The 14,813-nt window shown below is 47.7% G+C and overlaps 1 protein-coding gene across 2 annotated transcripts in view; it reads left to right on the forward strand.

The window, feature by feature from the left end:
• The first annotated feature begins 2,471 nt into the window (after positions 1 to 2,471).
• Positions 2,472 to 14,813, forward strand: part of FHL1 (four and a half LIM domains 1) — a 63,036-nt gene continuing 50,694 nt past the window's right edge. Inside the window, exon 1 of one of the 2 annotated variants that reach the window (XM_059158678.1) lies at positions 2,472 to 2,611. The gene's annotated coding sequence lies outside the window, so the exon portion shown is untranslated. The remainder of the gene's footprint in view (positions 2,612 to 14,813) is intronic. The other variant, XM_059158680.1, reaches the window with a different exon arrangement.

Below are 14,813 nucleotides of genomic sequence, written 5' to 3' on the forward strand. Positions count from 1 at the left end.
CAGAAGTCATCAGACTGGATTTGATTGATCTATACATACAGCCAGCTGCCCCTCTCCCCACCCCGCTCCCAATATACCTTTAGGGTCACAGTGGAGAATGCCTTTGAGCAGGTGGAGGGCCCATCCTCTGCACAGAATCCAGCTCTCATTTCATCTCGCCTGGGCAGGGTCTTTAGGGAGCCCTTCTCTCATCAGCAATGTCTCCCTCCTGCTTATGCCTAAACATGCTTGCATCTCTCAAAAGTCAAAAGAGAGAAGGGAACCTTCTCTGCTCCATGCTTGTCTCTCCTGTTCCACTGGACTTCTGTTCCTCTTTTACAGTGAAAGTTCTCAAGACAATTATCTACACTACGCTGTCTCCACTTGAGTTCCAATTTCCTCTTTCATTCAGCTCCATCAAGTCCAAAACCAAGGCGATCTTTTTAAAAATATAAATCAGACCAGGAATACTAGTCAGCAGTAAAAAAGAAAGAGCTATGGGGCGCCTGGGTGGCTCAGTGGGTTAAGCCGCTGCCTTCGGCTCAGGTCATGATCTCAGGGTCCTGGGATCGAGTCCCACATCGGGCTCTCTGCTCGGCAGGGAGCCTGTTTCCCTCTCTCTCTCTCTCTGCCTGCCTCTCCATCTACTTGTGATTTCTCTCTGTCAAATAAATAAATAAAATCTTAAAAAAAAAAAAAAAAAAAAAAAAAAAAAAAAGAAAGAGCTATGGATACATGCAACAATTTGGATGAAGCTCAAGAGAATTAAGCAGATGGGGAGGAAAAAAGCCAATCCCCAGAGGTTATAGATGTAGGGTTCATTTACATAACATTCTAGAAATAACAAAAGTATAGAAATGGAGGGCAAATCTGCAAATCGGCAAATGGTCACCAGCAGGGAAGAACTTGGGGTCTAGGGCAGTGGGTGTGGCCATGAACGAGGAACAGGATGGATTCTTGTATTGATGGGGACTGTTTTGCATTTTGATGGTGGTGGTGGATACATGCGCTTAAAGGTGATAAAATTGTATGAATTAAACACACACACCCATGAGTACCAGTAAAACCAGGGAAATCTGAGTAAGATTGGTATATTGCACTAATGTCAATATTGTGGTTGTGATCTTGTACGATAGTTCTGCAGTGGGATAAGCTGTACGTAGCATCTCTCTGTATAAGTGCTTACAAATGTATGTGAATTCACAATTATTCCAAGAGGAAAAGAAATGTAAAAGAAATATAAATGAGAACATGTCATGCCCTGGGATAAAGCCATTTATTCAACGGCCTCCCATTGTTTTTGGAATAAAATAGTCTGCCCATGGCCTAGCACACAGTGCAAAATCTGGTCCCTGCCAGCCTGTCCTGTCCAGCTTTATATTATGCTTCTCTCCCGGGCTCTGCTGGTGCCGATCAGTCACCACCTCTTAATTCCAAGGCATCAAGATCTGCCCCCTCCTTCTGGCCTTCACACATCTGCTCCCTCTTTCTGGAAGGCTCTTCCTTGGCTATTTCTATGGTTGCTTCTGTGAGAACTTCCAGGGCTCGACTTAAACGTCACCTCCTCCTTCCTCTCCCAACCACCCATTTTGCAACCTCTTCTTTTCCTGCACAGACCTTAGCCCAAATCTGATTATTTTCTCCCTTCTTTTTCATCTGTCTCCCCACTCTAGATTGCAAGCTTCCCAGGGCAGGGCGGATGGTGCTTCGTATGACTCTCCGCTGTATCCCCAGCACCTGGCACTAGGCTTGGCACGTGGTGAGGGCGCAGGAAACCAAATGTCCAGTGAAGGAGTAGACACGTGCCGCTTAGCCATCAGTGCTTTTCTGGGTGATGTAAAAAGCCTTCTGGATGGATGGTGGCATTAGGCGTATGCATGGAGCTCCTTTCGCTCCCACCAGCTTGTTACTAAGCGGAAGGGTCGCCGGTGGATCCTCCCACAGCGTTCCTACCCACGGGGTTCCGCAGTCTGCGGCCGAAATGGGGCGCACCCTGGACCCCGACCGCTTTGCAGGGAGTGCGCAGGTTAGCGGAGGCCGCCGGTGAGGCCACCTTCGCTGGACTCTCTTTGTTGCTCCCACCTCCCCTGCCCTGGCCGCGGCTGCCTGCAGTGACTCGTGACTCCCCGCCGGCCTCGAGGGCTGCAGCGCGAGGGAGGGGACCGAGCGCCCCCCGCCCGCCTGCCCTCCCCTCGGTCTCCAGACCAGAGACGCCCCTTGGCGGGGGAGGAGGGGGACGCTCGTCCCCGCCTTCCCGCAGCCTCCTTCCCCGCGTGCTCGCGCCGCGCCAGCAGCCCGGCCGCTCCCAAGGCGGGGGCACGTGCCCGCGCGGGGTGCGTGGCGCCCCCGCCCCCTGCCGGGCCGGCTCCCGCGCGCGCCGCGCCCCGCAGCCCGGCCGGCAGAGCCCTGGCAGGCGCGCGCCGCGCCCCGCCCCCACGCGCGCGCGCCCGCCCCCTCCCCGCCTCCCCCGCGCGCCCCTCCTCTCGCGCCCCTCCCGCGCCCTACATCCAGCGCCCGGCCCAGGGGGCTCAGTCCGCAGCCGCCGCCGACGCCGCCGCCGCCGCTGCGCCTCGGCCTCGGTGCAGGCAGCGGCCGCCGCCGAGACAGCTGCGCGGGCGAGCATCGCCAGGCAGTAAGCCCGCTTTCTCCCCGCGTGTGCGTGCGTGTGCGCCTCCCGCCCGCCGGCCCCGCGGCCCGGGGGAGCGGCCGCCCTCCAGCCCCGCCGCCGCCCGGGCCGCCCGGCCTGCCGCGGCGGGTACCTGCGGCCTGGGGCTTCGGCCGCCCGGCCCGGGTGGGGGCCGCGGGGTCCCTCGGGTGCGTGCCTCGGCCACCCCGGTGGCGGGCGTGGGGAAGGGGAGCGACTGGGGAGGGAGTGGCGAGGGGGCGGGGGAGCGGGCGTGCCGGGAGGGGGGGGTCTCCCGGTGCTTTCTCCGCGGAATGGTGAGGAGTGGGGAGGGGGGAGGGGAAGGGGCCCCTGGTTTTCCTCTCGAGACTGGAGGGCGGTGGGGGCGGGGTGAGGTGGGGGCACCCATTGGTGTTCTCCGCCAGGATGGCTGGGGGGCGCGGGGCGAGGCGGGGCCCCCCTCCCGGGGCATGCACCTCCGGGGTGGCGGGGATGGGGCGGGAGCGAGGGGGGACCTGCCCGGCTTCGCACAACGAGGAGGACTGGGGTGGGGACGAGCGGGCGTGGAGGTGAGCGGGCTAGTCGGGCTTTTCTCGACGGGGATGCTGGGGGGGCAGTTGGAGGAGCTGGGGGTGGGGTGCAGAGAGAGTGAGGGGGGCGGGGAGGGTCCGCAGCGGTTCTTCTTACTGAGGGGATGGCGGGGGTGGGTGAATGGGGGTGGGGAGAGTGGGAGATTTCAGCTCCAGCGTGGAACCTAGAGAAGAAGCCAGAGGAACGTTCTGTCACGTGGGTTGAGCCTTAGAAGGTGGATTTTCAAAACTGCAGGGTGTGACCTTTCCGTTTCGAAAGCGTGAAATCCCTACAAGGTGCTGTCTGTTCTAGGTTCTGGGAGAGAGGTTTGTGCTTTCGAAGTTTCTCATTCTCTTCCATTCCTTCTCTTTCTCTTCCGTTACTGGTGGCCTCTTCCCAGCCGTCCAGGACTAGGTAGAGGTTTGCAAATGAGCAAGGGAAGAATGTGTGTGGTTCGTGTTCAGTGCTATATTATTTTCTGCACTGGGGACTGTGCGAGTTTCTCAGGTTTGTTTGAATTGCCCTTTACAATAAAAACCCTGTGCTAGGAAGACCCCTTGGGAAAAGAAAAGAGAACGAGGTTTATATAGGGGACTCCGGGTTTGGTTTTTTAATTTCCTGAAGGGCAAGAGATACGTCGTGTTAGCATTTTGCTTGACATTTTTTTTTTTCTTTTTGGCTTGGCTTTTGGACGAAATAGAAATGGAATAAATGTACGTTTTTGCTGAAAGTCCCCTATATTCGTTTAAATTATTCCATCGGGATTATCTGAGCCCCCCTATGATTTAAATTTGGAATAGATCCAGTTTTCCTAATTGGAGCCATCATTTTGTAATTGCCTGTAATTCTTCCCTCGGTTATCAAATCTATGGCAAGCCTATAGAGCAGTAGGAATAATTTTTTTCGTTATCTCGATTAAGACAGTTTTAATGTAAATTTGATGTTGTTCCTTGGAAATGTGAACATTTACAAAATAGCATAAGTTTCAACTATAAGTTCCCTTGGAATTGTGCAAAGCCTTTCCCTCCCCAACTCCTCTTCGGGAACAGAACCCTCCCCATTCTTTACACTGAAGAAGCAAGGGCTTCTGGGATGGTAGCTTTGCCTTCGGAAACTCATGCTCATATTTGCTTAAGAAGGGTGCATACTAAAAAGGCATCTGCCTTTAATGTGGTGAGGCTATATGTGCCTTCCCATTTTGGCTACATAAGGTTCCAATCTAGTCTTTACCTTCAGTCTTTAAAAATGGTTATTTAACATTTTTAAGAGCAAGTATAATCTTTATGCAAGGGGAAATTGGTCAGATAGGCCATGATTTGTTCATATTGCCTTGCAATAAGTTTGTATCAAAGACTACCATATAGGATCTGTAACCATATATGGTTTTTAGAATTCTGTTTCCATGCCCATATTGAATTTCTGTGGTTTTTTTAAATTTTCAACCAAGTCTAGATTTTTGAGTGAAATTTTCAAAAAAATTTGTGTAAGATTCCTCTGGTATGATACCAGTGTATTGGAGCTAATTTAGTATCTACCAAATGAATGGACCACTTAAGTAATTATTTTGTTTACTGGAAATGCAAAACTGAAAATGTTTTAAGTGGAAATAGAGATTCTCCTCTCAGAGACTGATGAAAATGCGTTTAAAAAAGCATTATTAAGTGCACCATTTCTTTCTCTTTTTTTTTAAGTGCACCATTTCTAATGTTACTCTGATACACGTTCTGTATACAGGCAACAATCTAAAACTTGTGCATTTAAAAATATAATTTAAGTCTGATTGTTTTCTCTCGTAGGAATAGAATGCTAAGAATGGTAAAATCTTTTACAGAGGGAAGCATTTTGATGGGTGGAGGGGGCTTACAGTTTCTCCAGACAAAAGGAATAAATGGATGTCTTTAGCCAGCTTTTCGAGAACCTGTTGTTTGCCCTGCAGGACTGGAGGAGGAAAAAAGATGAAGAAATTTCAGAAATTAATGAAAGAATGATCAAGAATCATTCTAAACAGTCTTGAAGATTTTTGAGTATAGCCATTTGAAGAATAATTGGCAAATCAAGTCTTTGCAGTAGAAATTTGACCCTCTGGGACACTTGGGTGGCTCAGTGGGTTAAGCCTCTGCCTTTGGCTCAGGTCATGATCTCAGGGTCCTGGGATCGAGTTCCGCATCAGGCTCTCTGCTAGTCAGGGAGACTGCTTCCCCCTCTCTCTCTGCCTGTTTCTCTGCTTACTTGTGATCTCTTTCTCTCTCTCTCTCTGTAAAATAAATAAATAAAATCTTTTTTAAAAAAAAGAAATTTGATTCTCACCCCTAAAGTTTTGACAATAAAAAAAGAAAACAGTTTGTTGAAGGAATGGAAGCAACCGTCAGAGGCTGATCCCTGCTTTCCTGCTCTCCACCTCCTGGTTCCCTTCCGCCCTACACCCCTCCCTTTTTCCCCCTCTGGTGCCAGCGACATTGGGAGCTGAACAAATGTTTGTGCTTGCTTGAACTTTAGGCCTTATCTCTTTGGCTGCTTTCCCCAACTTTTGCCTACAAAATTTTTTTTTGGTTAATTGAACTTTCCAGTTGTTTGGATTTGGGGTAAAAGGGAGTAGACTGTAATTATTTTCTCCTAAAAAGATCTTTTCTTTCAGCTCCTGTTGGATGAGAGCAAAGAAAGGTTCTTTTTTTTCCCGTTGTCAACAGAGTACTTAATTAAGCAGAATATATGACCATTTATTTATTCAACAAACATTTACTGAGTTGCCGCCTGGGTTGGAGGCTCTGCACGAGATCCAGGGATACGTGGTGGATAAGAAATGGTTCCCGCCTTCTGGGGCAGTTATTAGAATGAAAAACAGACCATGAATTTGTTGTGAACAATCAAGGGGTGTGCAGGGTCTTTTGGGCATTAACATAGCACTTTATACACATTAAGCATGCTTCTGCGGTACGCACAGTGGAGCCGTTTCTTGCCAGGGAAATATTCATTGTATAAATAGTACCACACCTTCCTGACGAAGATGTACTTTTTCAGTTTGGGTAATAATTTGGTTCATAAGTCATCTTTCTAAAAAAAAGATTTTATTTATTTATTTGAGAGAATGAGAGGGCGAGCACAAGCAGGGAAGGGGCAGAGGGAGAGGGAGAAGCAGACCCCACTGAGCAGAGAGCCTGATGTGGGGCTCGATCCCAGGACCCCGAGATCATGACCGGAGCCGAAGGCAGATGCTTAACCTACTGAGCCACCCAAGCACCTGGTTTACAAGTTTTAAGGGTCTTAAGGCCTATGGCGTTTAAAAAAAAAAAAAAGATACGTTTGACATGAAGTGCTTAGGACATAGACTTCTGCTCTTTAAGGTCAGCATTTTATGTCACTTCATGGAGCCGTGAGGAGATAGTGGCTAGGCCAGCATTCCTTCCTGTGACTTAAAGTCATCTTCAAACAGCAAATGGGGCCAAGCTGGGGGCGCCTGGGTGGCTCAGTGGGTTAAATGGGGCCAAGCAGAATTATTCTTCTGTGGTCAACTTTGAGTTATGGATAATGGACGTTGGAACACAGAAGAGGGGATGATACTGAACAGTAGGTCTGGTAAACCTTCGCCCTCCTGCAGGGCTGCCTCCCAAGATCCTTGTGCATTGCGCTGTTTGTGGATAGTGTTAGACCAGTGGTTTTTAACTGGGGCATTTTGGCCCCCTATGGGACCCTGTACAATGTCTGGAGACATTTTTGGCTGTCGTGAATTGGGATGCGGCACCTGCTGGTGTCTAGTGGGTAGAGACCAAGGATTCGGCCTCAGCAGTCAGTGTCACCCAGGGCAACCCCCACACCAAAGAATTACCTGGCCCAGAATGTCAGTCGTACTGAGGTTGGTAGAATTCCCTCTACAAGAGGCAGTAAAATGTAATTTCAGGCAGAGTAGAAAGCAGTAACAGCGTCTTGACATGACATTTAATGTTGGCTGAGCTCACCCTACTAGTCTTAAAAGTGACTAGTCCCAATACATCGACCTGAATAATTAAAAGACCAGTAAGAGCTACCATGTATGGCACTTGCGCTGTGCTGGGCCTTTGTATACATTCTATATTCTTTTCATCTTATACATGAAGAACCAGGCTCAGAATGCAAAGGGACTTGCTTTAGGTTGTACAGCTGGTCAGGGGTGGAAGCAGACATCAATGTTAAGATCATCTTACTCTTCAGAAGTTCATGGTTTTTGAGCACAACCTTATTGTACCATCTCCCTCGTGGCGTGCTCCATTCAAAATTTTACTTAACCAAATTAAAATTACTGCATGCCCTATATACCATTGAGCTTGCTTGAGAGTAATTAAAATCATGAACGTTAAATTTGATCATACTTGGAAGTAAATGGCCAGGAGTAGGAGGAGAAAGGGAACTGACATTCCTTGAAGGCCTGCTATAGTTCTAGAAATTACGCTCTGCTGAATTTACACCCATTGTGTAATTTGATCCTCCTGGCAACTCTGCAAAGTAGCGATGTGCATTTCACTGATGAGGCTAGCGAAGTAGCTTGTCTAAGATTGCACAACCAGTGGTTGGGATTTGAAGGTAAGTCCCATGACTAAGCCCCGGTGCCTTGCTGCTTTCTGAATCTTGGGGTCAGTGAAGGGGGGGGGGTGAGCTGAGCATGCTGCACGAAGGTGAGTTACTGGTCCTGTCATAGATGATGGATTGTATCCAGGAAGAGAATGGGGAGCCGAATCACTGCACTTTCCTCCACTAATGAGAAATGAGTTCAGCAGCAAATTTGTTCTAGGGATCTACCCAAACTAAGCCTGTAATTGTCATTTTGGAGAAATTCATTTGCTGTCTGACTTGAATTTTTCTTTTTTTTTTAAGATTTTATTTATTTATTTGACAGAGAGAGATCACAAGTAGATGGAGAGGCAGGCAGAGAGAGAGAGAGGGAAGCAGGCTCCCTGCTGAGCAGAGAGCCAGATGCGGGACTCGATCCCAGGACCCTGGGATCATGACCTGAGCCGAAGGCAGCGGCTTAACTCACTGAGCCACCCAGGCACCCCTGACTTGAATTTTTCGAACACTGTTTTGATGACCATGACCCTGGAAGTTAGCTGGTGGTGTTCATATTCTTTCTGCGGTGCACCTGCTACCTTTCATGGGACTGTCATGTAGAACTTAGTAATGACATCATCTGGTTTTGTCATCTTTTTAAACAATTTAAACATTTGTTTATGCTGTGGAAGTTGTTTTTATAATAAACGTCATCAAACTCATACTTGTGTTTTCCATATGGGGGGTGTGTTTTGTTTTGACAGCTAAATATTTATTTTAACTTTTGATGTGTTGTGTTTTCGAGCATAACAAGAGGGGAAAAAAAAACAGCCCAATAGCAATCATTTGTCTGGCAAGCAGTTTTTTTGGGGGGGGGTTGTGTGTGTGTGTGTGTGTGTGTGTGTGTGTAGAAGGAGGACTTCATGTTTCATTTCATTTACTTTAAATTGGAAAGGAATTTTAACCATGATTCTCAAGGGCCAGGATGCTGGGGGGGGGGGAATGTTATTTAGATAAAATGCATGTTTTGATTTCCACAGAGGTCTGGGAACCATAGATTCTGATTATAATAATAATGTCATGACTCAGGCTGCGGCAATCAGCCCCTGAGCGTGGGCACGCATTGTGATAGGGATTTTGTACCCCCCCTTCATGATTTTAGAGTAGACTTGGGAGATCTGATAAAACTTGCAAGAATGCACTAATCCCTTTCAAAAATCCAACTTTTTAATGACAGTACTGGTACTCTTTCATTGTAGGGAAGTTCAGAAAAACACAGAAAACCCTAAAAAAGAATAGAAAAATTGGTTATAACCCACTGCCCAGAAATTAGTGACAGCGTTTTGTATTGTTTTTAAAATGTAGTGGTTTTTTTTAATGATACGCTCGAGGGAGTCCAACTGCAAAGTCTCCAACTTACAAACATAGCCTAAACTATTTTTTTAAAAAAACTTTACTAAAAGATTTTGAGTTACTGTTACTTCTCTAGAGAGAAGTCATGGTCATGGGAGTGAGATGGGAGCCGTGCCGGGGAGTTAGAGAAGGATCACATAAGCTCCTTTAAATTTCTCCTCCTCCAACTTGAGCCATGGCATTCCCACGCTAGAAAGGGCTGTCAAGACCCATTCGCCTTCATTTTATGGATAAGTAAACTGAGGCACAAAGAGGTGTGGAGCATCTGCTTCCAGATATAAAAATACAACGTGTTAATGGGGTTCTAGTTTGAAGTTTTAGGTCCTGCGTACAGAGTTAAGTTTTTATTTCCTAAATAAAAACTCTTTACAGTCACAAACTTTGGTGGCCTGTCCCTCAAAAGAAGACTTTTATGGTGGAAGTATGTTAACTATACAAAAGGATACCAAAAAGGCCAAGTATTTCCCAACTTCAGAAAATGATCAGAACAACTGGGAGTAGGGGCGCCTGGCTGACGCAGTCCGTAGAGCCTACCAAGCTTGATCTCAGGGTTGTGAGTTCGAGCCCCACACTAGGCGTGGAGATAACTTAAAAAAAAAAAAAACTCCTCACCAAAAAAAAAAAAAAAAAAAAATCAGCTGGAAGCTTTATAGGAATTTGTCCTCTTGTTTGCTTTATTGAAATTGAGCATTAGTGGTGGGGAACCTCTTTCTTGCATCTAGCTCTCCATTTAATTTCCCCTGGCCTACGGGGCAAGTACCAAATGTCAAAGCTGCCTATCTATAGTCGCAGAAGTGAAAATTGACTTTTTGAGAGTCTTTCTGCATGATAGTCTGGAAGACCACGGGGCTATTGTTGCATGAATGTATTCTTTTTCTTTGTAAAATGGGATGTCTGTTAGGAAGGAAATTTTAAAGATTGTATCTGGGGCACCTGGGTGGCTCAGTCATTAAGCGTCTGCCTTCCACTCAGGTCATGATCCCAGGGTCCTGGGATCGAGCCCCGCATCGGGCTCCCTGCTTGGCACGAAACCTGCTTCTCCCTCTCCCGCTCCCCCTGCTTGCGTTCCATCTCTCCCTGTCAAATACATCAAAATCTATTTAAAAAATAAAGGTGGCATCTGCTTTGACTTAGGTAGGAAGTTAAAATCATAGCAGATGCTGGCCGTGTGGCGTCATTAACACCGACCCACAGAGGAGTTGTAATGTGGTCCTGGGAAAACCATCCACAAGCTTCCCTCCCTTTCCTCGCCTACCCTGCTTCCTTTCTTCCTGTAGCTCCCTCTTTCTGCATCTCCTTTGTCTGTGTGTCTCTGTTACTCTTGGGGTCACTCTCTTTTCAGCCCAGCAGACTCTCCCCACTTGCCTTTTACTGGGCTCTGGGTATAGCCACATCGTTCCGCTCGTCTGCCGCCGAGTCTTCCGCTGACCCCACTTGACAGTGTTAGGGTTCCCCCAACCCCGGGCCGGGCAGGGAAGCCGCTCCCCAGAGCAGGCGTGGGATAAAGAGAGCCGGTGCCACTGGGTAGAGAAACCTCCCTGGTGGACGAGCATTAAGCACACACTCTGCGTAGAGATCACGCCTGCTGCGTAGACACGGAAACCTGCAAACACCACCTCCTCCCTGTCTAAGGCCCAGACCCCAGCGAAGCGGCAGCTCCGTGAGATAATGAATATGGATCGGATACTCATTGCCAAGGGCTTACCATTTGAACAAATTAGAAAATTGAACCCTTGCCTAGGGGTGTGTTCTTAAGTAGGTTTTGCTCTTGCTTCTCATTGCCGCCTGCTAATGACTGCGCGTTATCGGGGCGCAAACGGCGCTTCCCGGCGTCCTGGAGTACACTGGCTCTCTCTTCGGAAAATGGGTTTTCTTCTGTATTTAAACCAGCGAGATCTGCTAGGGCTTCATTTTTGAACAGCCATAGATATAAAATGCACAGAAGATACATGTGTACTGGTTTTTAAATGCAGCGAAACCTAGAAAAAGAACAATCAAAGTAAGTCTGCTGTCAGCACTTCAGTGCTTGTAGAATTCATATTTTCTTTTATTTAAAGATTTTATTTATTTATTTGACAGAGAGAGATAGCAAGTAGGCAGAGAGACGGGCCGGGGGAAGCAGGCTCCCTGCTGAGCAAATAGCCTGATGTGGGACTCGATCCCAGGACCCTGAGATCATGACCTGAGCTGAGGCATTAACCCCCTGGGCCACCCAGGTGCCCGAATTCATATTTTCTTTACCGACATAAACTCTGTGGGTCTTACATATATTCCAAGCCAGGAAACGTTCACCATACGCTCTGTAATCACAAGACTTTGTAATAGCCACAAGGGTTTACATTTATTTCTCAATACTAAGAAAATGCTAGCTGGGAGTTACAGAGGTTTCATCGGCAAGGTGCTTTTGATGAGGCTGGGACAAAACTAAATTTCTATATTGGACTAAGACTTGTTACTTTCAGTTTTAGGGTGTGGGTAAGACTGCTTGACTCATGTCACATTGGAAATGCGTGATTTACTAGGAAGACATCGAAGCTTGGTTTTGCATTCTTGTTTTTGAAGCTGATGGCTAGCATCTGCCCAGGCCTAATCCATCATGTGCACTATATGTGGCCAGGTGAAGGGAAGTAACAGGTGTTCTCCCCTCCCCACAGGTCTCTTAGAGACCACAAAGTATACACAAGCACACACACAGGAGCCATAAAGTCCAGACATTTCTGCATCAGTAAGCCATGGTAGTAGATTCACAGATTTGAATTAACACAATTTTATGTTTTTCAGCAGCTTCTAAGAAACAGCCTATAAATAACTGTAGTCTCAAATTCCTAAAATGATCAGTTCCTCAGCCAGGTAGCTTCTGGAAGCTAAAGGGACACTAAGTTCCTTGTCAATGATTCTGCATCTCCAGATTCCAAGATCAGTTCAAATATTTAAATCCTGGGAGCTTCCCTTCTAGGCTACAAAAAAGCCCTGCATCTTTTAAGGAAGGACGTGGGAAGGAATTTTGCAATGTGGTAAGCACAGCGAACCACGCGAAGGAAAGAAACCAGGCAGCCGTGTACCTAATAGGAGGTGAATGTTTATACTTGCTTCTACAGCTAAAGCTGTCTGCCCTTGTTAGACCCCCCACCCCTTTTTAAGATTTTATTTATTTATTTGACAGAGATCACAAGTAGGCAGAGAGGCAAGCAGAGAGAGAGGAGGAAGCAGGCTCCCCGCTGAGCAGAGAGCCTGATTCAGGGCTCGATCCCAAGACCCTGGGATCATGACCCGAGCCGAAAGCAGAGGCTTTAACCCACTGAGCCACCCAGGTGCCCCTAGGGCCCCCTTTTTAATATCAAATGTTTTCCCTACTTTATTAAGGAATAATCAAATTGCATAGAGGGTAGCACAATTGTGTAAAGGGTACCACATCATTATGTGGTGCACATGTACGCTGTAGAATGATCGAGATGATTTAAAATCCACTTCATTGCTTATCATTATGGACTGTCAAGTGCATCCACTTAAGGCGTGCGCTTTGTTGAGCTTGGGCAGACGTATGCGCCCGTGAAGCCACTGCCACCAGCAGGAGGTAGGATATTTTTATCATTCTCCCAAAACTTTCCTTGTGCTCCTTCGGCCCTTACATTCTACCCTCTGCCCCCATCGCCAGGCAACCACTAATGTGCTTTCGTGTGAGAGCTGCTTTGTAAGCTTAGATTCCAGCCCAGAGGGAAATGATGCTGATAAAAACAGAAGAGTGGCCGTGTTCTTCTGAAGTAGTTACCATGTGCTCTGTCACATCCCCCAAGAGCAGGACAGATGAAATAATTTGAATGTTGCTTCGCACTAGAAAATATTTTGCCTGTCTATATATTTATACCTCTAGCTAGTGTCTGTACATCATCGATAGACAGGAATAAAGAAACCCTGTCCCTTGAGCCTTCAAAAAGGTTTCGGAAGGCATTTTCCGTGGGTGGAAGGAGTGCCATCTTTCCACGCTCGTGTGAAAAGCTTTTAGTATGTTAAACGTTGCCTTCCCATTGACAGATTGAGATGGAAGAAGAATTAGGCAGTTTCGGGGCCAGAGTACTGAGACGCACCTTGTCCCTTCCTCCCTCACTCCTTGGAAAACCGTCCGGGTCACTGTTGCGTGCGTCTAGCTGGCGGTCGGTTTCACTGCCATCACGCTGTCCGGCTAGTGTCCAGCTGTCGCTCCCGCGTGCCACTGCGTCCGGCCCGCCCCGTCTTCCTCTCCCCGGTTTCTTCTTCCTCGGCTTTTCTGTCTCCTGATGCCGCTGCTCTTCCGCTGCCCCGCGTTCTGCTACCAAAGCTGTTTTTGTAAACCTCTCCAGCCCGAGTTATCAACAGACTGACTCATTCCAACACATCAGCTATCATTTCAGAGGCTGTTTTTCTTACTTTTTGTTCCGTGGTCCTGTCATTTCTCCAGACTCTTTTCAAGGTCGGGGCCGCTCTGGAGGTTTGGGAGTGGTGAACAGTTGGCTTCCAGATAATCAGAGTTGAATGTGTTTGTGGGCTATGGGGTGGGGAGGGGACAGGCTTTGAAACCATGAATCATTCAAAAGAAGCAAATGATTTACGTTATAATCCTAGGAGACTTCCTTTTACAATGTTCTCTCGAGGTAAGGCAGGTGATTCATCGCACCTCAGCACGTACTGTAAAGGGGAGAAAACCTTCAACATTTGTCAAAATCTGTAGAATGCACAGCACCAGTGTACACTATGGACTTGAAGGAATGATAACGCCTGACTACCGCCTCATGGGTTGTGACGGACATGCTGCAGGATATAGGATGTTAACCAGGGAAACCAGGAGGCAGGTGTTGAGGTAAACTGGAGCCGTACTTTCTGCTCAGTTTCTCTGCAAACCTAAAACTGCTCCCCAAATCTATTTAAAAACGCTTTAGGATTCAGAAATACCAAGACTGTATCAGGCACTTTTTTACTGTGAACTTGCAGATAGAAGGGCCGTGTGTGTGTTTCAGTGCTAGTAACATAAGAGACGTGCTTCTGGGAGGCAGTAACTGGTATCCTGGGCCCCCTCTCCCCGCCAAGTGGAAGGGGGAGCTTCCGAGGGAGTGGGCCAGTTCCAGCTGCCTGGTTGCACAGTAGTTTCTGGAGAGGTCTGTGGGAGCATTGGGTTGGGTCTTGCTTGCTTTGTCACCAGTGGGGGACATCACGCCATCTTTGTGGTGGAGTAGGGTCCCGGACTTAACAAATTCCCCGCCCTACAACTCCATGTGCCCTTTTTTGACCCTTGTATTTATGGTGTTACGAGCAGCAGTGATCATTGGTGAGCTCACGCCGACTCTGAGCCAATATCCAGGTCAGTCTGGCGGCTTTGGCCCAGACGCTCTCGCATGGCTTGAGATAGGGTAGAAACTTACCATCAGAACCTCCGCACTGTTACTCACTGCAGCCAGCTGTCCAGGAAACTCTGGTGAGAAGATTGAGGTTTTTAAGGTCTTATTGTAATTGGTTTCTATATATTGGAACCGGGTGATTATTACGAGCCAACTGCAAGTATGTGTTGCTTTCTTGAGTTGGCTATAGAAACAGAACATTCTAGGGGCACCTGGCCAGCTCAGTGGGTGGAACATGCGACTCTTACTCTCAGGGTCATGAGTTTGAACCCCAAGTCGGGGATAGAGTGTACTTAAAAACAAAACCACAGAGTGTTTTATGACAGGTGGTAGTAAGCAGA

The sequence above is a fragment of the Mustela lutreola genome, chromosome X, assembly GCF_030435805.1.
Source record: "Mustela lutreola isolate mMusLut2 chromosome X, mMusLut2.pri, whole genome shotgun sequence".
Taxonomy (NCBI): Eukaryota; Metazoa; Chordata; class Mammalia; order Carnivora; family Mustelidae; genus Mustela; species Mustela lutreola.